The 24,399-nt window shown below is 42.0% G+C and overlaps 1 long non-coding RNA gene across 7 annotated transcripts in view; it reads left to right on the top strand.

Annotated features, from left to right (window-relative positions):
* Positions 1 to 24,399, top strand: part of LOC108500949 — a 199,972-nt gene that overhangs the window by 30,190 nt on the left and 145,383 nt on the right. For 3 of the 7 annotated variants that reach the window (XR_001876085.1, XR_001876084.1, XR_001876082.1), the window contains exon 6: positions 2,192 to 2,349. The exons of the other annotated variants lie outside the window; for them this stretch is intronic. This is a non-coding gene — a long non-coding RNA (uncharacterized LOC108500949). The remainder of the gene's footprint in view (positions 1 to 2,191; positions 2,350 to 24,399) is intronic. 7 annotated transcript variants of the gene reach the window in all.

Genomic DNA, 24,399 nt, shown 5'->3' with positions numbered 1-24,399 from the left:
AGAGAATATAATCTTGTATCTGGCAGATGGTTGTCTTGGGAACGTGATCTCAATGCCTCTTGGAGTCTCGGATCTCAGGCTGACCAATAGTGGCTTGCCCTGCATCAGGAGACCTTGAGAACTCCACCCAGGGGCAGCCCACCCAGGCAACGTGCTGTGGAAGGGATTCCTGGTGTTTGGTGCTGTTTCCAGCTTTGGAGCTGTAGATCTCAGGGATTGCGTATACTCAGCCTCACATGAGTATATTCTTTGGCAACGCCCTGAACAGTGCCTAAACAAGGAAGTGAACACATTTCTATTCCTACAGTGTGTTACCTTCTTTGTGTTTGCTTCTTCAAGTTCCACCAGGACACACATTTATATAAAGAGTAACTGTGACTTGGAATTTTACCAGTGAATATTTTGGAATTTGTGTTCTGTGAACCATATTAGTCCTAAAGTTTGCTTTTGAATTAAAGGCTTGTTTAACTTACTAACACAATGTGAGTGCGCCTGTCCTCTTTTACAGTGAAGAAGTTGCAGCTGAAGACACGTATCCCACAATCATTTTGACTTTTTGCTGTTTGAGATGTTCACCTATGTGGTCTTTCATGATAAATCTGAGAATTCTGCAATGTGTGGACAACTTGCAGACATGGAAAAAAATCATCAAATAATTTAGTTAGATCCAGTCTGTACATGCCAGTGATGTTCAGCTAATAAATAACTTTGTGCAAATAGATAAAATTATCTACAAAGCAATATATTTTTATATATAGCCCCTCATTGCTATTTTGATCACTTATCTACCTTGGCCAGAACTGCACTTTTTGAACTTACAAAAACTTGAATTTGTTTCAGAAGAGAAAAAAAGGCTTTATGGCGAAAGAGTTTGATTATTTCACTCTGGTAGACAACATGAAGGATTTGATATTGCTGGATCAGATAAGTGTGATTCTTAGGTTTTTCTGACTAATCTTTTTAAATGTCAATATTTGGAGAGCTTGGTGATGGGTATTTAACAAACCTTAAGGTAATATATATGTCCTGTGGCCTGTCCAAGGTTCTATTTCCTAAACTGGATAGGATTCCAAGCCTTTAGACAGATAAATCATGTACATGGCTTCTGGGAAATTCAGATGTTAAACTGATCGTCTCCTGATGATAAAGCTCAGTTAAGTATCCCTTAAAGATTTTAAAATGTAGGCCTCAATCCTACAGTATAATGCAGATCGATTCACTGGCTTCAGCTAAGAATTTACTTGGAAACAGGTGTCCTCTAGCATGTGACACATGGCAGGGTTGAAACAGATTCTCCCATGTTTTGGTTTCTGCGAAGCTTTTACCTGAGAGTATGGAAAACTGGTCTTACAGCCATATGGATACTGTTTTCAATGGCATAAAATCCCAGTGGTCCACTGAAATTGAATCTGACCGGTACTTTTTTCTGGCTGAAGAGATTATTGGGGTTTTTCTGTTGCTGCAGTTTTGAATGGGACTTTAGAAGTAGAGACAATAATGTCAATGACACAGAGTATATGCCTGAAATTGAAATGCTGAAATGCTGTCTGGGTCCTGTGAATTTTAATTTGTAACATGGATCTGACCTCTATTAAAAATCCAGATAGAAGTATCCTTCTGGCTTCACACATCTCTCCTGGACTCATTTCTTGCAAACAGAACTACTCTCTCAGAAGCCTTTCCACAGAGAACTGTGTAGGATTAGGGCTGTAAGCAAGCTGTGACAGAAATGCCAGCTGTGACATAGGATTCCATGTCAGTGCTGTGGGAAGATGGTAAAAGAGCCTAGTTCCTGTGCAGTACTTCTCATTCATAGATTTTTTGAGTGTCATTTTACAGCAATATCCCAAGGTTACTCAGCAGATAAGTGACACAGCTGGAAATGAAGTCCAGGTGTCCTGAGCCCTTGTCCACTGCTCCATCCATCCCGCCTCCAAAGAAGCAATGTTTGCAAAGAGCTGTAGGAAATGCCCGATTTGCCTTGTGTTTCACCCCGGCAATGGAATGCTAGGTCAGCAGTATTTGTTTTCTTATCTTGATCCCCCTAATTTTTACTTTTTAGAGAGTTCTCTCTGTAACGGAGCTTCTTGCAAACTCAAAACATGTTGCTGGTAGAGCTTGAAAAATTTCTTGCAAGAAATTCAAATCTCTTTACGCTTGTAAAACGATGATTCCCCAACTTCGCCTGTAGACCTTGGAAAATGGTAATGGGAGGAAGTGATCTCCTGATCTCCAGCTGTGGTTCTGTGTGCTGCTCTGATCCCACCGATGATTGGATTTGAGAGTAAAGCACGGTTGGTTCTGCCTCTGCCCTGTGTCGGATTTCACCCTTCTGCCCTTGCTCTGAAGGTAATGGGTTTAGGTACAAAATACCCATACGAAACTGACTGTTTCTTGGTCAGGAGCTGAACAGATTGCTGTGTTTAAAAGCCCCACCACCCATTGCTACAAATCTATTAAACGTCTCCAGTTAACCATACAGCCTCCTGCTTCAGCAGCTGAGCATGTAAATTCCTGTGACCAAATAACTGCACAGTTAACTGGTTTCACATGTGCTCCCACCGTGCCCATCTCAAAAGGTGAAATCCTAGCCCGGCTCTGCCCCGTGGGCAGCTGGACGGTGACCAGGACACGGCAGTTCGGGGGGCTGGACGGGGCACCCTGCAGCCTTACAGTGACAGCGGGACCTCTGGCTGTCCCTTGTGCTCCTCTCCCCTCGCACTGTAAGAGCCAGAAGCTGCCGTGGGAGCCCAGATGCTGCCGGGCTTTCCCAGGACCTGATCCTGATGGAGTCGGGCAGCGGGGCTCATGGTGGCTCCCCTGGCATTGCCTCCTGTGCCCTGGGGTGCTCTTCCCCACGCTTGTGGGAGGGGAAACTGCTTTTATTTTTCTACCCCGGGGCCGCGGGCAGGTTTTGTTCCGAGCGGAACGACGCTCTGAGAGGGCAAGGAGCTTCCCCCGGCTGCCCCTGCCCGGGCTGGCACGAAGGGGCCCGCGGTGCCCGTGGGGGACCGGCCGCGCTGGGACAGAAGGGCCGCGTCCGCCGGGCCGGGACCCCGCGGCTGAGGCGGGGCCGGCGGGGCCGCGGCGGGGCGGGAGGGTGTTTGCCTTGGCCTCGGCAGCGAGCGGGCCGCTGGCCGCCGGCCAGCCGGGGATATTTCCTTTCGCCCTTGTTCGCAGAGGCATTCAGGAAAACAATTGGGAGCTATGAGGGCTTTCCCGTTCCGGCAGCGTGCGGCTCCGGCCAGCGCAGCCCGGCCAGGGGACCTGCTGCCAGGGGCTGGGGCTGGGGGAGAGGCGGCGTTGAGTGAATTGCTTTGAAATAAAAAAATCCCCCCACCCTGTCGGTGCAATGCGTATAAAAACTGCTCAAGAAGCAGGCCTTAGGTTGCCTAAGATGCCAATGATGCCGAGGAAATCATATGGAACATAAACCAGTAAGGACAGAAATGCTCAAATTGCAGCCGTTTGCATCACCTGGGGCACGGCAGCAATTAAACGTGAACACAGGGAAAACTTGGCAAGTCTCTACCTCCTAGTACATGTACAACCACAGCGATTGTAAAGGAGCCAGGCAGGTGCTGGGGATGCCCCCTCACAGCTCAGGGAAGCTCTGAGACAAGGTCTGTCCTGAGTTTCCTCTTAGATCTGAGCTTGTGGCCTGAACCGGGCATAAATGTGCAAGGACATGATGGCAGGGTAATTCCACGTGGGCCAGGACAGGCTCCAGAGGGGTTTGTCAGCCCCTGCTGATGTAACTTAGGGAGAAGTGCCCATCTTGACTGACTACAGCCCAGAGAAGCTGGGTGGCTGGGAAAGAAGCAGCTGCCAGGGCTGCTATATAATGGTAAAAGCGGGGTCAGAAATCTTGGCTGCAGCGTGTCTGGTGGCCTCTTGCTACCTCCCCACACCAGGGCTTGTTCCTGTGATCTTGATCTGGGGAAATAGGTGCTTGTTGGGTGAAGCCTTGCACGTGCTGACGTGACACTGTCAATATTGCAGCTCGAGTTCTTCACTTGAGGGATAAAATTTAAAGGTGTTTGTTTCCATGTTCAGAAGGCAGGAATGCTAAAACTGTAACATTGAATTGTTAAGTGGTGTCTCTTGTCAGAAGCCTGTTAGGGTTGGGTTGTGCACAAATGACCATTGTTACTGGAATAAGCTTTTTCTTTTCAACTAATGATTACCTGACATCTTACTACAGGAGTTTGTATTGGAAGAACTATAGCCTTAAGGGCAGGTGCAGTGATTATACGGGAGCGCATCCGTTTTTCCAGTGTAGTTGACAAGGCCTTTGGCATATTGCAGCCTAAACAAATTTTTATTTTTATTTTAATGACATTTGAAAAGCACTTGAATTATTTTGAAATGGGTTTCTTTCAAAATATATTCTAAATGTCTGGTTGTTTTTTTTTTTCCTTTTTATATACACCTCCAATTCAGCTGTTCTTTTTAACATGAATAGTTTGTGCAAGACCTTTGGGCTGTTCCCAGTGTCTGGAAAATAAGTGTTGGTTGATTTTTTTTTCTTTAATGCTAGCAATTGATTTATACTGTTTTGTGTTTCAAGACTATTCTGGTAGGGGAGGGGCTTGAAAATCAACCTGGAGAAGTCATCAACAAATGGTCTCAAGAGCACAAGCTGCAATTTTCAGGTGCACTTTTTTTCTTCCACATCAGAGGGAAGTCACAGATATATGTTACCTCAACCTAAAAAATTGCACATTTCTTGTTGCTGTTTGGACTGGAGAGGGATGCACTGCTTGTTTGTCTTTAGGGCTGAACAGTTGTATCTCACATCTAGCAATACCAATGGGGAGTTTTAAAAAGCAGTGTACCCTGAGTGTCACACCTTTTCATGCTTGAAGAAACACTAGGAACTGTGTTTCAGTTCCAGTGAGTTTGTAATGTTCCTTTATCTCTGAGAAGTCTTATGTTTTTCTAGAAATTGTGGCAGCCCATGAAATGAATTTCGTATTGGAATTACAAACTCTGAATTCAAATTTTATCACTTCGTGGAGCTTAACAGAGCACTAGGTTTGTGATTTTATTCACAAAGCTTTGGATCATTGCAAATTGCTTCCTACTATTTGACAGCTTCCTTTTTAGAAATTTCAACACTCCAGCTATCTGCCTTCAGCAATGTATGATTCTAATAACTGATATGATTTCATAATCCTCCTTTAATTCAGCAAACATTCCAGATTATCAATATGCGATTTGTATTTTGGGAGAGCACAGTGCTGCAAAATTTTCCTGTTGTCAGGCTTTTGGGTTTTGTAGATGAAAGGTGCATATTGTTAACCAGAGGTAATTTCTTAGATGTAGTTTATAAATATGTGTAACTATTTTGGGTTGTAGAGATGACATTCCCTTCAATGAATGTAAGACATAAAGCTGCAGAGTTTAAAGCCAAATTCAGCAGGAAGAAAGAAAATTGCTTCCATATATCTTCTGTATGTCATTAAATGGAAAATGAGATAATTCTTCCATACATCTGAAAACCAAATAAAAAGGTCTATTCTCCTCTCAGTTTCTGTGGATAAATCCAGCTAATTTTTGTGGCAGTTATGCACACTGATGGGAGAAAAGATGCCTCAAGTAGGATGATACGGTATACATATATTACTAAATAGAATACTCATTTTACTTAGGATAATCCATCTTTGTTCCAGATATATGTAGGCATTCTTCTTAAAGCAAGTGTTTTAGTTGTCAGGATGACTTGATACATTTGTTCTTTGATGTCAAATTCAGTTGCATCATTGTGGAATGGTTGCTACAGAAACCCCAGCCCAGTTTTTAAATGTATTGAGTTCTCTTCTTATTACTTAGAAAAGCTGGATTTGATTTCTTTCCTGTAAAAAAGTTCATAATAAAAGGGGTGAAACCTCTAAAACTGTAGCAATAAGCGTGGAAAAAGTACCCAGATAGTGAGATCAGAGACAATAAGGAAAAAAAGCAATTTAGAGTCCAACAAAGTATATCTCTTGATAAAATGCTCCCTGTTGTAATTGAAACCAGAGCTAAATTAGATCAATACCAAAATATTAAAGTGTGCCAAACCTGTTTTCTGTAGGCTTTGCTATAATTGGATTCTGATGCAAGAGATAGCTTAAGTAGGCAAAGTCTGTTGACTCAAGACCATGATTATTCATAGAAAAAGAGCTTCCTGCAAAGGTATACAGTGCATTTATCTGGTGTTTCTTGAAGAATTAATACATTTCTATTCTTCCCTTCCATGCTGATGCATTTGAAGTCTGTATCTTGCCTACAGTAAATCTCTGTCTTGCTTAACAAGAAACTATTTCACTGTATAAGCGAGGCATATTGACAACAGATTTAACCCAGACAACTCAGCTTTATTCAATCAGAAGAATGCTGGCCTGGTTTCAGGTTTCTGGGATACAGGCACAAATGGACATGCCCCAAGTAGAATCCATTTGTTTTCCCATGAATGCACCTAGTAGGAGGTCAAATAAAAATAAATATTTTGGCTCTTCAGAGCAAGATAGATTTCTGGAGTATTTGTGATTCAGAGTGGAAATGTGATTACAACAAGCAGAGGTAGCATCTGAAATATGTTCTATTGAGAGTGAAAAAAAGCATTGTTTTCTCGCTCCGTCTGTGTTTTAAGCTGTGGTTATTCCTTGTCTTCACTAATCAGATTTATGAGAATAACTACATATATCTTAATGCTGCTCTCCTGTTTGTAGAAGCTCAGGAGTTAAGGAAAAATAGCCACTTTTGTAGTATTTTAGGATTTTTTTTAAATGTAGGTATAACTTATGCGAAGAAGTAGTTTATTGACTTCCCCTGTGATAGTAAGAATAAATCAATTTAGATCCAGCATACGAGGGGCCCCAGATTCTCTGTGGAGTTCCACCAAACAATGGAATAAATTGTGCAAGGGCAATTTGTCCCTAATGTTTTTGGCTATTTGATTTTGTTGAGGTTTTGCCCGTATTATTTAGGTATTCACTGTAATTTATACTGCCGTGTAAAAAAAACCTTGCATATTTGCCTGCAGGGGAGTGAGTGCTCACCGAAACAGTCCTTTGAACATAATAAAAAAGAAATCCCCAGGTAATAAAAAAAATCCCTGGCTTTTATGAATAATGCATTTGTGGAACAGGGGGGAGAGGAAGTGCTTTTTAGATTTATTCCCCCCTCTGCCCCCCACTCAACCTGTTGGCAGAAATAAGCTCAAGGTTGGGAGTGGGTTCCCACCTTGTGAGTGTGCTCTGAGGTGCTTTTTTCAAGGTCCTGGTTTAAATGCTGCAACACAACCAGACACTAAATACTGGTAATTCTGATTTATTTGTTTGTTTGTTTTTAAAGTCTGTGGGTGTCTTCCCCTGTGTATTGACCATCTGGTTGTGGGTTAGGCTGTTTGGGATATGCCTGGCATGCTGAAAAGCAACACAAAATTGCAAAGTGATTGGAGGCCCATTGAGGATGGTTTGTTTGGGGTCCTCAGTGAGCTTTGACAGAGAGCAGGTGTTGTGATGATAAATTCAGAATGGGGTTGAGGATTTTTCTCTTCAGCTGGTAAATGTGTGGGAAATGCTGGAGGCACGCTGTAAAAATGGATGATTCTTATGCAGGAGATACTGAAATGGAAACGCTTTTGTGTCACAATCTTAATGGGAAAACTGTTGGGGGATTTTAATGGATTTCACCCCATAGCAGTGGTTTGGGTTCAGCGTAGGAAGATCCAAACTCAGAACTAAATTATGGCTGTTGAGCCTAAGTGAGACTTAAAAATGGAGTTTCAGCAGCATTCCCACAAACAAGTGTCCCAGTCATGAACAATGCCACGATACCTGTCACCGTATCTTTGTTCTTTGGAAAAAAGCTGACAGCTTCCAATCTGAGGACACTGGAGGAAATTCCATAATGTGTGTGAGGGGCGTACATCAGGCAGCAGAGAATCAGTTCTCTTAGGGTTCTGTTTCTGAGAGTTTCGGCGGATGTGGCGCTCTTACAGCCAGTTAAACTTTGAATAATCCTTTTAGGAATAAAATATATTTTCTGTGACTATGATTGTGCCAAATCATTTTAAGTTGCCAAAAAGCTGCTTTGGAAAGGCTTGAGGAAACCACAGCTGGGAATTGTGTCACAGATATAAAATGAGATTTATTTACTCTTCTACATCCAACACTGAAATAATAAGGAAGTCAGGAACAGATGAAAGAAACACTTGCTTTTTACAGATTTTTTTAAAATTTAATTTACTTTTTATAGAGTTTCTGTAGCAAATCTGCATTTTCAACAGGGACTTAATGCTCTTCTCACTGAGGTCATTGGCCAAATGAATACTAGGAATGAGTCTAGTGATGCATTTTATGTTTTGGGGGTAGGGAGTAGAGTGCATGTGCTTCACGCCTCAGCAGCGTCTTGAGGATTTCAAAGCACCATGTTCAGTTTGCAGAGCCTGTTTCCAAGCCCATATTCACTGATGCTCTTCTCTGCATGTTTACTTTGCCTGTGGACCCTACTTGTCTTGTTGCTTGACCTCAGAATTCAAGTGGTGCCCAAGGACTGACCCATACTTCCACAAATAATGCATTTTATCTCTATGATTTGTAAATGCTTTAAAATGCTTCTGTATTTTGTGGGTTGCAAGGATCCTTGCTTGTGCTAAGAATGGTTGGGGACTGCTTCTATTTCAACCTTCTTTCTTGGACAGTATGTGGGAACTGTAGCCACACAGAAAACTTGCAGGCTTTGCTTGGACATACATACCAGATATAGACCCACTCCTGCAGATCTGTCTCCATGAATCCTCATTTTTTTCAGGGTAAATAAAAAAGAAAGAGAACTGCTGATGATAATTCTTCCAAAGTCTTTACTTTTTGGTGTTACTTGTATTTGCATAAGTGACCAAATTACAGAATGAGGAGTGTATAGTATGCTCTCTTCTGCTTTTCCTTATCTAATTTACTGAGAGATACATTAGTAAAAATCTGTCTTCTGTCCTGGTGCAGGCAGGAACTTTCATGTATCAGAGATGATAAGTACTACTGTCATAATGTCAGTGTATGGAAATACAATACAGCTGAGTACATGTATGTGTGTGTACATCCCATCTCATTGTAGTCGTGCTTCTAAAAGTATTAGACTAATAAATTTTGTGTTCTGTTGATATGAATTATTTATTAAAATGCTCTTGCTTTGCATCAAGTGAAGCATATTAGAATGCAATGAATTTTTTTCCACAAATGAATGCCCATTAAAAAATAGCTCTTAATTTATTTTTGAGTAACTGCTTTAAGCATTGGACAGGTATCTACTTTGTAAGCAGCAACTGGCAGGGGAGTAAAAAATGAGGCAGAGCAGAGACAAGCAGAAACTGCTAATTGTTACAGGTTCCATTCCACTGGCAAAGGAGTATAGAGAGCAGTTTTCTACTGGAATGTAGATAGCAGTAGGATGGTAATGAAACTGGGATATGAGAAAAGGTATTTTAAACAATGAAGACATTTTTAAGGACTCCTTAAGAAGCAGTGGAATTCTTGCAGCATGCTGCATACATCATGGAGTCCTTGGTAGGATCAAGGCTTTAGGATTATATAGTTTCAAACACTGAGACTGGGGTTTGAAGAACACCTTTCTTACCAAAAAGACTTGTTTGTATTCTACAGATATTAGAAAATGCCTTAAATTGACAAATTTGAGAGAAAGGAGCCAACACTAGGCACGGGAAGATTAGCATGATTGAAATGAAATTATCTAGTTCACTGTGTATCTTTACAACCCATTCAGATGTTTATGGTAGGATTTGTGTGAGCAAATGTAAAATCCCTGAGGCAATCCGTGCTGTAGCTGCTGTGTAAGATGCACTTGCCACCATTTCAGTTAAGTTCCATCTGCTTCTGCTTGGGGTGATTTTGTCCTGTTTTATGGCCAGCTATTCCAACAGTTCTGAATGAGCTTATTGGGATGTAGGTGGTGTTATCAAAACTTGTATTGAACATTTTAAAGAAAAAAATATTTCAGTGACAGGAGAGCACTGTTTCTACATTACTGTGCTGCAGACCCATGTGTTTTAAAGGCTCAACCGTCCAGTCCATATTCCTGCAATGAATATGTGTTTATTCCAGTTCAGCTGATCCTCTCACATGGAAAAGGTGTGTATGTAGCCTCACCATTAAAAAAGCAAATTAATCTGTGGTTTTAGCTCATATTGCATATTCAGCATCTTTAGTCACTTCAGGATTTGGGACTCTCACTGAGTATTTCCACTGAGTGTAGTTGGTTCAAATTTTCCTTGGGTTTTGCACAACTGTAAATCTGAGTGAAGCTGAGTACTTCAGTATTATTGGGAGGTGGATTAGGCAGTTTCTATCAAAGCTGGTTTTTCAGCCATATATTGGTTCTTAGAATATTTGTTTGTTTCTTTAAGCACCTGGTCCTCAGGGACAGTTTGGGATTTCTCTTTCTTGCCTTGTCTTTGGAGAACAGAATGCTAGAAAAATAGAGTCTAAAGCATGATGATGCTTTTCTGGGAAAAAGGGCCAGTGTTTCCTAAGAAGATTTACTACAAGGCCAGGTTTTGTTGATTGCAATCCCTGCCTTATTCCTACTGAAAATGTTAAGAGATGCCTCGTATTTTCTTTGAGAGATGTGAAGGTTAAAGAAGACTTGAACTATTTTATTGCTACTTTGGCAATCTCAGCAGGTCCCATTTAATACCTTGCTCTTTAGCACATGCTTGCAGTAGAGATGCTTAGGTCTTTATTAAACCACATAATAGATTTTCTAGTTGAGATTTTGTAAATTGATTCATGACTTTACTAGATGCCAAAGAGACAAATCCTCCAAACTGAGGCTTTAGATGTAAAATGCTAACAAATTTCTTACTGGACATAATACATCTTCTGACAGAGTACTCCATGTTCCTATTCCTTGTGGTACTGAGTTAAAAGATCTTAGATAAATAACTTGTCTACTCTTCTCATATTTTAAATTAACTCCTTGTTAGTACGATTAGCAGCAGCTCCTCCTGTGGTTTTGGAGCCTTTTCTTGCTGCCAGGTATCACTGGTTTCTGTATGACTTAAAACTCCCTTGGGAAATGCTTGTTTCTGTGATGCTGTTTTCTCTCCTTTAACTGAATAGATCTGTGAATAGTCCGGTGAATTGGCCTTTTTGTTGGGAATGGCGATAGGAATCAGTTGCTTTCACTTGCTCCTCGTTTGCTTTTCCGTTCTCTGAATCCTTCCACCAACTGCAATTACAGTATGTTAGTCTTTTATACTGGAATATCTCCTGAAAAATAATAGCCTCCTAGTTCTGTAGTAGTCACTGTTGGTGTCCTAGAAAGTGTTGGAAGAGCCTCTGAGACTCAGATACTGAAGTAGGTTTGTACAGCTTCTGTGAATAAATTCAGAGGCAAAGTTGACTTTCTTGTGCAGTGCTATTGATATCTGTGGAAGGGACTATGTAAAAAAAATCTCTTTCATGCATACAAAAAGTGTGAAAAATAAAAACAAAATACACTGTACCCAAGAGTAAATACTTGTCAGTTTTTAGTCTTTTAGAATAAAACAAATTTTGTTGCTAGGAAAACATGCCAAAACTTTGAAACTACTAACTTTCACTCTTTATTTGATGTATCTGGGTAGAAATCAATGTTACTTGGCAATTTTTAGAATAAAACATTTGCATCTACACTAGCAATTTGATGTGATGCTTCAGCTGAGTATGTCTTAAATGGTGAACTAATAAAGTGGTTTTAAATGGAAATTGAAATTATGTCTTTAAATAAAATTATAGTGATTATCTCTAATACTTTAGTCAGCTAAATAAATAATTGCTTAGGGAAATACCTACAGGATGGAAGAATTTTCTAAGCAGTTTCAGAAATACCTGTGTGCCTTGCAACACTTTCAGAAAGGGCTTGCATTCTTTTTTATCACATAGAAGATTCAGCCTTACTCAGAGGACCAAAACAGGTCAGTGTCCCAGAAGATAACATTGTCTAGGAATGACCAGCAGTCCTCCTGATAATATGAAGAGAGACTGTCTTGGAGGGTGAAAAAACTGGCAGAAGAATTTCCATTTCTAAGCTCTGGAAGCTTGATTATTGTAGAGTTACTTGCAAAGGAAATTTTGCCATTTAAAAATGAAGAAATCCCGATTTGACATTTGGTAAATCAAGTGTACAACTATATTTATGTAAACACAGAAACTGTGGAATGCTCTGATGTGTTGTTATTTTGTGAGGGTTAGAGATCATGACTAGCAGTTTTCAGGGGTTTTCCTCTATGGCCATAGAGTCTGTTTGCTTGACGGGTAGGAAAGCACACAGAAAACACAGCAAATCTCTTCAAAAAACATCTAATCAAACTTGTTGTTAAGGACCTTTTCCAACCTAAATGGTTCTGTGATTCTGTGATTCATTGCAAAACCAGAAGCTCTTCCTGTAGCCCTTCTGTGCCATTATCTGTGGAGCTGCTATCCTCAGTTTGCAGTAGCAGCTCCTGCCAAGGTCTGTGTTGCTGTGAAGTCTGTATGGAGCAGCAGCTCTCAATGGTCCAAGGGTACTTTCCACCCCCTTGCTGACATGTGGCTGGTGTGACACTGCAATGAGGGAGGCAGCAAAACAGTGCAGGATCACAAAGGGTGGGTTGAGTCAGTTCTGAAACTGCAGCTTACAGCACACTTTCTTTGAGGGAATGTGCCAGAGGTGTGGAGGCCTTTGTCCTGGGGGTGATGCTGTTCCCCACCTCTGTACCACTGACAGCAGGAGCTTTTCTCACTGTTCTCAGGCTGCAGCAATATTGTGCCTTTTCACTGGAAGCTGTGCTGAAGTGTTGGTGATTTTTTTTGGGGTTCTTTGCAAAACTTAAGTGACTTGCATAATTTTAACTGAAGGAGAATCCTGGTTATAAATGGCCACCATGACTTGAGGAGGCCTCTTGAATGAGAGGACCATTAGGGCAGAACAACAGCTAGCAAAGTCTATCTCTCCTAAGTGTCCTAAAACTGATCTGCCTCTTTGGCTTTCAGGGAAAGTGAGTCTGAAAGCTTGTCTGTGATGTGACAGCCCAGTGAGGGGTTAGGCATTGTCCCAAGTGAACAAAGATGTGCCCAGATTAACACAGGACTGTTTTAGATAGAAAAGTTGTGGATGGAGAAAGTTTTTCTTCATATGATAGAAAAAGTCAAAGAGTACATAATCTGAAAGGGGAATTCCTCTGTCTAGTGGACAGAGGGACAGGAAAACCCAGAGTTTGAGTACTCTGGAATACAACAGGAGCAGTGCTATGTCTCAGGAAGGAGGGATATTTCTCTATGGAGGAACAGGGAGAGACAGAAGTAGGGGAGTGCTAATGAAGGTGCAGGTTGGTAAGCAAGGGATTCTTAAAGTATCCAGGTTGGGAGGGCTTAGGAAAGGCATATAAATGATCAGAGAAGGAAATCACAATATAATGAGAAAGAGGTGTATGCACAACTGTTTGTGTTGATTACAACTTCAGCATAGATTTTCAATGATTCAGCTTTGTTTCTTCAAATTAAAAACTGTTTGGGGCCTGGTTGCTGGCCTGTTCTGCAATTTTTTCTTGCAGGCAAAGGAGAAATTACACATATGACTGCAGCATGCTATGGAAATATTTGAGCTTCCTAAATTCTAGATAACCCAAGTCTTGGAAGTAATCTTTCCACAAGAATTTGAAGATCAACCCAGTTAAATTTATTTAGCAGGCAGATTGTTAGTGTTTTGCAGCCTTTGTGTAGGGCATCATGCTGCTGTGATCAATCTGCTAAACTGTGTGGCTTTGATTTAACTATGTGGCAGTCACAGCTTTGCAGAAGTGTCTCAAATGGAATATCTTGTCCAGAGCCAGCTTCTACATGAGGGCATGATGACCTACTTTGGCAGGGAGATTGAAGAAGTCAAGGAGCAGAGGAGTCAGATTTCCAAAAATACCTATGGAGCTGAACAGATTTGAAGGAATCTTCTTGGCCAACATTGATATATTGTGGCAACCCTGTGTCCAAAGGAGGGACACCTTCGTTCTGGGTTTTGGTACAGTGTCTAGCATCAAGAGCTTTGTGTTTTGTTGAGCCTTAAGCATCAGTTTAAGGAAATCATGGTGATTTGTTGCTTAATATTCAGTCACGACTGTTCAAGGCTACCAGCTGTTGTTTATAGAATAACTGTGGTGGGGGTGCTGGTTGACATGTGCTGTGCTTGGGCAGCAGGATGAGAAGATGGAATACTCCCTTCCCCTGCCACCCCTTAGAAGGCTCAAGTATAGAAAGAATCCTTGGGAAAGTCTGCAGTGGCAGTAGGGAATTAGGAACCTGGAGAAAATGAAGTCATGCCAGGGAATATTTCTGCCCCCATCATCCAAGGTTCCCTCATACACAGGCTGCAGGTCAGAACCCTGGGCAACCCTGCTCCTGCCCCCACCTCTACCAGGGCTCTGCTGGGCATGCTGTGGAGGAGGCCTTGGTCCCAGGTAAGGGTTGGATGCCCTGTGCTGTCTGGCACAGGTGTGTGTGTGTGTGTGTATGTAGTTAGAGAGTGGGGATGGAAGGGGCTTGTCTTCTTGGTACTCCTTCTCCTATGTCTACATGAGTGTAGAGCCTGTTAATTCTTACACCTGACAAAACTCTGCAGGGATAAGACCAGCTGATCACAGTTGCAAACACGTGGAATTTATAATAAGTAGTGAGCCTGTTTAACCAAGTGGGAAACAACTGGCTCATAAGAGTGAACAGTACACCAATTATAGGAGAGCTGGAAAATCCTGGTCATGGAAAACCTGCATAACTCCAAATAAATAGCAAGGCTGGTGAATTCGTGTGCTACTTCAGAACCTAGGTTCTACAGAAAATTTGGAGCTGAGGTTTTCCACTTCTGCATCTAATTGACCTATCTGATCTTCTAGCTTACTCTCCTCCCATTGTGCAGCTGTTAATGTGGCTCCCAGCTCCCAAAAGAGTGCACAAAGGGCACCTCTTTTTTGTGCACTCAGCTTTCCAGACACATGCTTTACAACCTGAACACCTGTGTGTATTGGAGTGCTGGCTTGCCCCTCCTGCAAGCACAGATGTCATGCTCAGAAAGTGCACTTGCTGACTTTGTGCTGCAGAATAGCACGGAACCAAATGAAGGCAGCTTTTGGGAAGCTTGATGTAAGAGTATCCCCCTGCAGCTCTGACATGCCTTGGAAAGTGGATGGAGTTGTACAGTTTATTGCTGAGGGCCCATTGTGCCCAACTTGATGAAATCATTGGCAGTTTTTTGCTGAACTTACCAGACTGGATGTCTCTCTTGCTCCTATCCCTTGCTTTGGTCTCTGTCTAACTGAGGGGAGATAGCCAAGGTCCTGTGTGTAATGTAATGTGAGTGCCTCTTGCAGCGACTCTCTTTGCCAACATTGTGTCTCGTCACCGCCCATCAGAATTCTGTGAAACAGATAACAGAAAACTGCTCCTACACTTCCAGAACATGTGGAAGTACAAAGAAAGGCCTTGCTCTTCAGAGGGTGTCTCTTATCTTCACATTAGAAATAGGAGGTGTTTATTTTTCAGACCTCTGCTTTTCTGGCAAAGTTGGGTAAAATTGGCCAATGACTTCAGAAGTTACTGGAGGAGAGGGAATTTATAATCAGACACAGACAAGCTGGCTTTATGTGACTGTGTGAGCCTCATTTCTTTAGGAAACCATGGTAAAATATGTGGATAAAGTTGCAGTAATATTAAGGTTAGAGTTCGTGCTGGCCTGTATTTCTCTCTCAATTTTTCTAGCATGACGGTGTTAGTCAGCCTGGAGCTTTTGGAAACTTTTTATTCCATATGCTGAAATTTTTCGAACCTAGCTTCTCTGTCTTCCCTCATTTTTCCTTGCTGAGTTTAATCACTAGGTGGGAAAAAAAGTGAACACTTTAAAAACAGAGGACCTGGTATGAAACTGTTGCTGGCTAGATTTTCTTTTTTGGTAAAAAACTTAATGTCGGCAGAACTTTCTGATTGGTTCTGGTCCTAAACCAGCATTAAAGCCTTCTGGCTAAATAGATTCCCTTGTAGCTTACCAGGAGTCCCGATCACCTTGATGATGTTACTTAGAAAAGATGTTCTACATCTGGGAGCAGGGCTGTGTCCTGTTAAGCATGGTCAGGGAGAGTGTCAACTGTGTTCTTTCAATCTTATTTTTTCATTTGAACCCCATCTGTTGAACTATAAGGTGACTATAAGAACTATAAAGACTTAAGCTTAAGAGAAAGAGGTGGAAGTGTTTTAAGGGGGAGAAAAAAACATTGCCTGACATCCGTTGATTTTGTTTGCAAGGCTGGAAAAGGTAGAACTGCCCACGTAGGAATCAATTCACAGCTTTTTGCTTGTCCCAGCATATCAGATAGGTACAGAAGGGGCGAATAGAGAGGTACCTGTTTAGCCATGATTTCCTCATCAGGTTCAGTGTATGTGGGAAAAGGCAATCCCTTTGTATGAAGTGTAACCTTTAGCAGCCTTTGGCCTCCTATATTGAATAACGAGATGATAGCAAATGTGGCAGGAGACATTCAGGCTTATTTGCTCCTACAAATGAAACAGCCTCAGGAAGGAAAAAAAAACCCTTAACAGAATTAGCTAAAACAAACGTGTCAGACAAAATTGTGCTTTGAATGCATTATAAGCGCTTACTCTCTTGCAGTGAGAAAAGACAGTCAGGTGTTGATAGCATGTAGGAGGCAAGAGCTGTTATTAGTGAGTGGGAAGAAACACATTGAGTGTGGTGTGGGAGTAGGGCAGATGGGAATGAATCTAGAGGCTCTTTTGGAATCACTCATTGTGAATCATCTTACTCTGAAAGCCTCCAGTGAACAACACTGTCATCCCCCAAGGTCCCACAGTCGTGCCTTGCTGAGCATGGCACTGGGAGGATGTTGAGTCAGCTCTGTGTGCAGTAGTAGTATGGGATGTTCAGTGAGGAGTTTAAGTAACTACTTCAGCCAAGTAGGTTGTGACTACAATACACAGGTGGGATGCATATCCATTCATTCAAGCCATCTGTGGAATGAAAAACTGGTAGTATTGTTATGAGGTAGTTCAGAGTGTCTGTGCAGAGCCATTAATGGAAAAATTTCCATGCTCCTTTGTGAATGCAAAGTCTTTGTTGCCAAGAGTCTGGCTGTGCAGGATACGTGGTGGGAACCATAAAAGCACGTCCAAATGGCCTAAGATGTGCCTGAAAATGTGTAATGAGAGAACTCTTCCTTGGACTTGACACACATGCTGTGTGCTCTGACTGGAGACATATGGTGATGGCTTTGTAAATCTGGTCCTGGCCTGGCAGACCATGGTGTTGCCTACACCGTGTTTTGAGAGGCACGCCAAGCTGTCTGTCCAGACTCCCAACAGCCACAAAATGAAGGAAGCAACAACAGATGGACTCAATCCAGCAGGTTTGGTACTGGAGGTGTAGGCACCCCCCCAGTTACACAAACGTGAGTGTGCCACAGTCTGGGAGTGAGAGCCCTGTGAAAAGTGGCAGAGCTGCTAAGCAAAAGCTTGTGTCTCTGACCGTTTGGTGACAATTTGATGTCTCAGCAGCTTGGAAAAAGACTTGCCCAGGAATCCCTGACCTCCAGGGCTGTGCTGGTTGTTGGTACACTGAAGGCCTCCGGTGGTTTATCACTGAGGCACAGGACCCTGTGGTGAGGACCTCTTGGATTGCTGCTCTGGCACTGTCTTTTACCAGTGTCTTTAACCTGTCACCGCAAAATAGCAAAGTAGAAGAAGAAAACTTATTTAGACACATGTCTGTAGAGCAAGTTTATGACTTTCACCAATTATACTGCGCTGTGTATGCTCAGCTGTGTATTAAAACATGCCTTGCAATCTGGAGAAAACAGTAAAAGCTGTGAGGACATGCTTCCTTTATCTTTTCCTGGGCTCTTCAGGAAGAGCACTGACAGTCACTGGGTTAATGCCTGATTTCTGCTACTACGTTAGGGCTGCACTGGGCCAGCCAGAGTCTCCCTTTGGATATTAAAGGTAGGCACATTCTTGGAGAATAGAAAATACCAGCAGAATCAGATTGACAGAGAGCTTAACACAATGAAGCTTGTTCTCTGGTCTTGTCACAAATCCATTAACTTATTCACTAATGGATTCTAATTCTGAACTTTTTTGATCATGCTTGAAAAGAAAAGAATATATAATTTTACCAAACTGTTGCTTGCAACATGCACCTTCTGGTTTGTTGCCTTTATTTGTTGCTGATAGTTCTTGGAGCTGTATTTTTACTTCTGCTGCTTTTGTCTGCTGATCTAGTTTACCCCCAAAGGACAAGAAAAGATCTATTTTACAAATTTACACTTGAACTTCCTAGCACAAAGTAAGGGTTCTGCTCTCAGGTGTCAGGAATGGTGATGAAAGGTATTTGCCACAGCACTTGTGAAATTTAAATGAAAATTAGTCTCTGATTAAATTATTATTATACTTCATATGTAGTATTACATTTATTGGCTATTCTTACAGAGGTTTATTATGGTGAGATTGTGTGGTATTTCCTGACCTTCATCATTAATTTTGCCTTAGATACACACATTTATGTAATGTTTATCTATATACATTGATGGGGAGCTAGCTAGCTAGATATTAATATATTTATAGTTTGTTTATGGGCAACAGTTGTCCAGTCTGAATAGTCGTGGGGAAAAAAAAAAAAAGAAAAAGAAAGATAACAGGAAAATATATTTTAATTTCTAAACTATCATATGGCTGAAAAGTGGGGACAGGAGAGAGGAGGCAGAAAGAAAGGAAGAAAGGAATCAGTGAATAGTCATAACAGAGAGGTGAAAATACGCATCTTAAAAAAACCATTAAAAGCTGTAGATTCCTTCTGTGTTTTTATGAAGCCTTGAAACAATTTAAAATATGAAAAACTTAGGCTAATTGAAAACATTATATTGATTGGCCCCAATTTTCTTTCTTTCTTTGTTCTCAATCCAGCCTCTCTCATTATAGCTTCTTAAAATAAATAAATAAAAACTCTTTCTATAAATATCTGAAAGAGTCATTCTTATATAATAGCCCTTTCTTGCAGCAAAATTTATCATTATAACAATACTGTAGTAGTTTTGCTGGCAGAATCACAGCCAATCAAAGCTATTACAATAATGGAACATTTCATGGTTTTGAAAATTGAATGTGTAACCATGGCACTGAAATGTCTCTTAAATCATATTTGGAGATGTATTTTTCACCAAATGATTTGCACATTATCTCATTCCATCTGAATTTTATTTTCATCAATATTACACCATTGATTTTTTTCCTTTTTTTTGTTTCTGCAGCAATTTTGCAATAGAACTTCCCATCTGCTTTCACTTTTTGCGAGTTTGATCCTATTTGTTCAAGAAGCAGATCTAAACCTTATTTTATCATGAGGCATAATGTAACAGCTGACTAATGGTCAAGCTGTAAATTATGCTGTAAATAACAGCATGCTCAGTTGCAGGAGTGAGTAATACTGTTCTCAAAATTAGTAGTTATACTTGTTTCAATACATAAGAAAATGGCTGATGTAGTCGTTGTTCCAAGACCTGGAACCAGCTCAGGACACATGAATCCTCAGGAATTTTACCTGTTGGCAAATCACGGGAGCCAGGCATTTTTGAGTAAGAAAGGTAGAAATCTGCAGGTATTTTTTCTCTGTACACATGCTGAGTCTTACCTGAGGTGTTTGCACATACCTGGGAGCTGTTTTTGGAAAGGAACTAACATGGAATCTCATCTTTGCTGTGAACTGTATCTGTCTTCTGTTTACAGGAACTTAATAAGGTTTGTTAGTAGAACTCTCTGGACAATTGGAAGAAAAGATAAAATAGAAACTGAAAAACACAGACAAAATAAAAATATGGCATTAAAACAGCAGTGGGTCCAGACACACTCAAGGTAGTTCCCGCTGGAAGGTGGTTGCAGACACTAGACAGGGTTGGTGTGAGTTTGTTTTGTGACAATGATCCGGGTGCATCAGAAGAGCAGTAGGGTTGAGTAGTTTGGGTGTAGGTCCACCAGAGTGAAGCTCTCTGGGCTGGTACATCCACAGACTGCTCTATGAGGTCATGTAGACTCACTGTTAGGGGGTCACTGTTAGCCTGGGATTTCCTCACCTTTGGTGTAGGGATTTCAATGCTATTCCAGGGCACTGTCCTAGTGGTGGGGTTGTTGGCTGCTCTTGGAGAGTGATTTCTCCGATCAGAAATGCCACCTTGTACCCAAGAAAATGTTCCAGACAAAGTCAGTGTGTATATTCCTGCCAAAAGCTTTGGTTTCAACTAATTGACATTTTCTTTTGAAAAACAACTTAGAAAATGACCAACCAGCTCTGTTTTCACACCCTCTGATCTGTCATCTTTGACCTGTTTAATGAAATCAGGGTTCCAGTAGTTCTTGCAGCTGGGCTTTTAAAAATCTTTTAAGCTGCCTTCTGCTTTCCTCTAGATTTCTCTCTTACTCGACTCATCCGCAGCTATTTCCCTCTCCTTAGGGAGAACCCTGATCCTGTTTCAGTCTTTTTCACAAAGGCTGCCTGCTGGTTTGCTGGCTTTTCTCTCTGCTCTTTTTCACCAGAAGTGCCCATAACTAAAGTGTAATGGGAAAAGAATTGTTCCAACCTATTTGCAAACTCAAAACAGGATTATATTCCAGAATATCAAACTGATATTCGGGAAAGGTTGAGATCACAATTTCTTATGAGATCTGGATATGATTCCAGAATCCTGAACCCTCTGTCTGCTTGGTGCTTGCAGTACTGTCAGCAAACCAGTACCCACAAGTAGTTCTAGCAAGGAAACCATTCATTATTCTGACTCATCAGAAGCTAAGATTTTGCATATTATGATTCCTACTTTTTTTTTTTTTTAGGGGCTAAATTATTCTGGTTTTAAAATTAATAAAAAATTAGTATCTTTTACCCTGGTTGTCGCAGCATCCTATTTCCCCATGTAACCAGATCTTATATTCTAGACTTTGGGTGTTTGGAACTGCCAAAGGTAATTTCTTTATGTGGTATTTTACGTTGAAAAGGAATAACAACACCTGATGGGTAAGGCAAATACGGAGGTAGTTCTGGATGTGCTGTGCTTCAGTGAACAAAAGTATTTGCAAATCTACTTGCTGTGATATATTAGATTGCAAGAACACTTTACACATATCTTTTTCAATGTGCCCATAAGTTACACAGGGTAAAAAAACTCCTCTAACTAAAACTGGCGAGTGTTCAGCAACCACAACTATTCAGTGTATTGCCTGACCATTTTTAAAATGTATTTTGCACTTTTGGTAGATGTTGTAATGCATTCAGCACAGTGTGAAGTCTTGGCATAGATGCTGGATTCTAAATTAAGATGAGCTCTGCCTTTTAAAAAAGAAATGTTTGCCTGTGAAATACCTCTGCTATTAAGGGTCTCTGGGAAGGGGGGACAGGAAATGGTGATGATGCCACCAACACCAAGAAAACAGATTTATTTTGAATTTTGGCAAATCATTGCAGCAATGGACAAAGCCCTTCTCAGTGAACACTGGGTGGGCAGAATTTTATCCTTTTCATATGTTAGTCTCCTTTCCCAAGTACCTCTTAACGGTTAAATGTGCTTTTGTATTGTGCATGTGAAGGTGGCGTGTGATTTGGTAAAGTGGGCAGAGGTCTGACCCACAGCATGCTGTGCTTCTGAGGTTGGTTCCTCCTCTGCAAATTGCACATTTCTTGGGGACTGGGCTGCCCACTGGCTGGGGGAACTCTTTGGAATTGCTGATGGGTTGGCTGACTCTGCCAGAACCCTTTCAGTGAGCACAGATCCAGATGAGGGTGCAGAGCAGCCAGGGCTGTGGCTGACAGCAGTGGGATTTTCTCACCTTATGTGTGTCCATGCAAAACCTGTAGTGAGCTCTATATAGGTGTGGCAGTGTGAAAACATTATTTGAGTGCAGTTGAAGAGGGCTGAGCAATTTGCTGTACATATGGGAATTCTTTCCAACTTGTGTCAAGCTGGAGATCTATTGCTGCCTCTCAGGTTCTTGAGTTATGTGTTTTGTCTTTTTAGTTGTCCTTGAAGGAGCCTATGGAACATCCCCATCCTCTCTAGAGAAATGAGCAGGCAAAGTAGGAGCTTTATACAAGCCCTGGTGTGGCTTCCCTCCACACTCTGCCAGTGCTGCAGCTCAGGAGGAACAGGTGGGAATTTTATAGCTGTGATGTGAGGAACTGGTTCTTGCTAGTGCACACTGCAGTGACTGTTACAGTATTTTTTCACACAAGGAAAAGTGTACGTTAGCCCTGCTCTGCTTTACAGTGTTCCTAGAGTACTCCTGTGAGAAAGAGAGAGAATCTGGAGCATGGCTGTAGCCTCTTCTGCAGCAGAGAGACAAGCTGCACCTAGTAGCTTTGGCCTCAGCACTTTGCTGTGCTGAGAATAATGTGGTTAGTGAAATCAGTGCTAAAATGAGGGCAGAGTTACAGGGTGTCTTTATTCTCTGACAGTCAGCACTGACTCTGAGATTCTCTTTTTGGCTTAAAGTAGTATCTCCATTATGTGCCGTGAAAACAAAACAAAAGGAGAAAAAACAATCGATGGCATAAAATATTTCAGCCCTTTCTAGCTTTTTCTTTATTTTTCTCCATAGTTTGGTTTCTTCTTAAGTCAGGTTGTGGCTCACTGGTGTAAGAAAGCTTTCTCATGCTGGGAGCTGATCACATTTGAACTTTGACCATGCATTTCTGGTGGTCCTAAAGGGCCTCAGAAGTCCCCAGACTCTCTGCAGCTTTCAGAGGGTCTGGCTGGTTGAGTGTGGGGAGCAGGTGTATGGCCTTAAAGTGGCAGTGATGTAGCTCTAGTGACTGCTGTTCCTGCCTGCTCTGGGCTGTGCCATGTTTTGTGCATTCCTGCCAAGGGTGGTCCTTGTTTCTGTGCTTCAGAGTGGTCTCCTCATTAATGTGGTTTGACCGTGCTACCTGTGTTGTCCCCTTCCATGTATGTTCCCCCACATGTGCTCTATCATGATTATGAGTGCAGGGCTCACTCTCGGAGCCAGTGAACTTTACAGTGCCCCTCTGACACTGCAGTCAGGTTGTGGAGGGGAGGTGGGAGTGGGACCAGCCAAGCTGAGTCCCTGTTTCTCCTGTCAGCCCTGCAGTGTGCTGCTGCTTCTGCAGCTGCGTCGTGGATCAGAATAAAGCTAAATTGGTTTGTTTATTAGGGCTCCAGGGAGATGTTTTGCAGTCCTGGAAGCTTGTCTCATGTGTTTCTCTTGCAAGCACCGTCCCTCTCTCACAGGGTATGCCTCTGAAGTCCTTCCAGCCGCTGGCTGCACCTTCTGAAGTGTCCTGCTGGGAACCTGCAGCCCCATCCCTGGGTAGCATGGCAGGCAACAGCCACTGCTGCTTCGGGAGCTCCGGCGTATTGTCCTCCTTTGGCAGCCCCCTCTGGCTCTGCTGTGGCTCCGTGTCTGTGCTTGGAGGCAGGACTGGCTCTGGAGATTTAGCCGGATAACGGCTGCCTGCAGGATGGAAAGATGTCAGTGCTTCAAAGGGGATGAATTGTGGCCCTTGAACACGTTAAGTGTTGCAGTGAGGGTGGAGGTGCCCAGAGCCTGGCCATACAAGAGGGAATGTTTGCTCCTGCCACCATTCCTGCCACGAGCCCCGTGGCCTGGCTGGGAGCACTCCAGGGCTGCCAGTGCTCCCCATACTCCCCTGGGCGCTGTGCTGAGCCTGGCCCCTGCCCAGGTGTGTTAGGGAGGGGGAGAGGGCTCCATCTGGCCTCTTCTTTGTCTTGTGCACCCCTGGGAAAGAAAAGCATGATTTAGCTCCAAAGCATTAAACAAAAAACCATGAAAGACTATCCCTCCAGAATTGTCTAACCCTTTATGGCTTGATATAAGCATGCCTGAGGATTGATGAGGAAAGGATGTTGCTCCTGTTGGTAGTTATAAGTTTGCTCCATTCAGTGTTTTTTTATTCTGGTTGTTTCATTTCAGCATTTAGCCTTTGTCTTAGGTGTGTGCAAATGCTTTCTGCTGTGTCAGGAGCTGTACTTAGCTATTCATGTGCTCAAACCCCTGGTAAGAAACTTATCCTTTCAGGCAGATCAAAGACATATGTTTGGTCGTTTGGGATAAGTAAGCAGGAAGAAAGGAATCTCTTAAGAGTGATGACATGGTATAACTGCTAAGTAACAAATACAGTTATGTACATATATGTGCATGTCCCTCTAATAATTACTGTTGCCCATGACACAGAACTGCATTACAATTGAAATCTTTTAGTTAATTACAATGGCTGTCAGTCAACCTGTCTTGCCAATGACATTTTTTCTATTTCAGTGATCAACTCCCTTCTGTTCAAGAGACAATCTTCTGCCAACAGAGAGAGAAT

Source organism: Lepidothrix coronata, unplaced genomic scaffold (genome assembly GCF_001604755.1).
Source record: "Lepidothrix coronata isolate B3197 unplaced genomic scaffold, Lepidothrix_coronata-1.0 Scaffold97, whole genome shotgun sequence".
NCBI classification, from domain to species: domain Eukaryota; kingdom Metazoa; phylum Chordata; class Aves; order Passeriformes; family Pipridae; genus Lepidothrix; species Lepidothrix coronata.
Note: the sequence above shows the minus strand (reverse complement) of the source record. Positions and strands in the feature narration are given on the sequence as shown.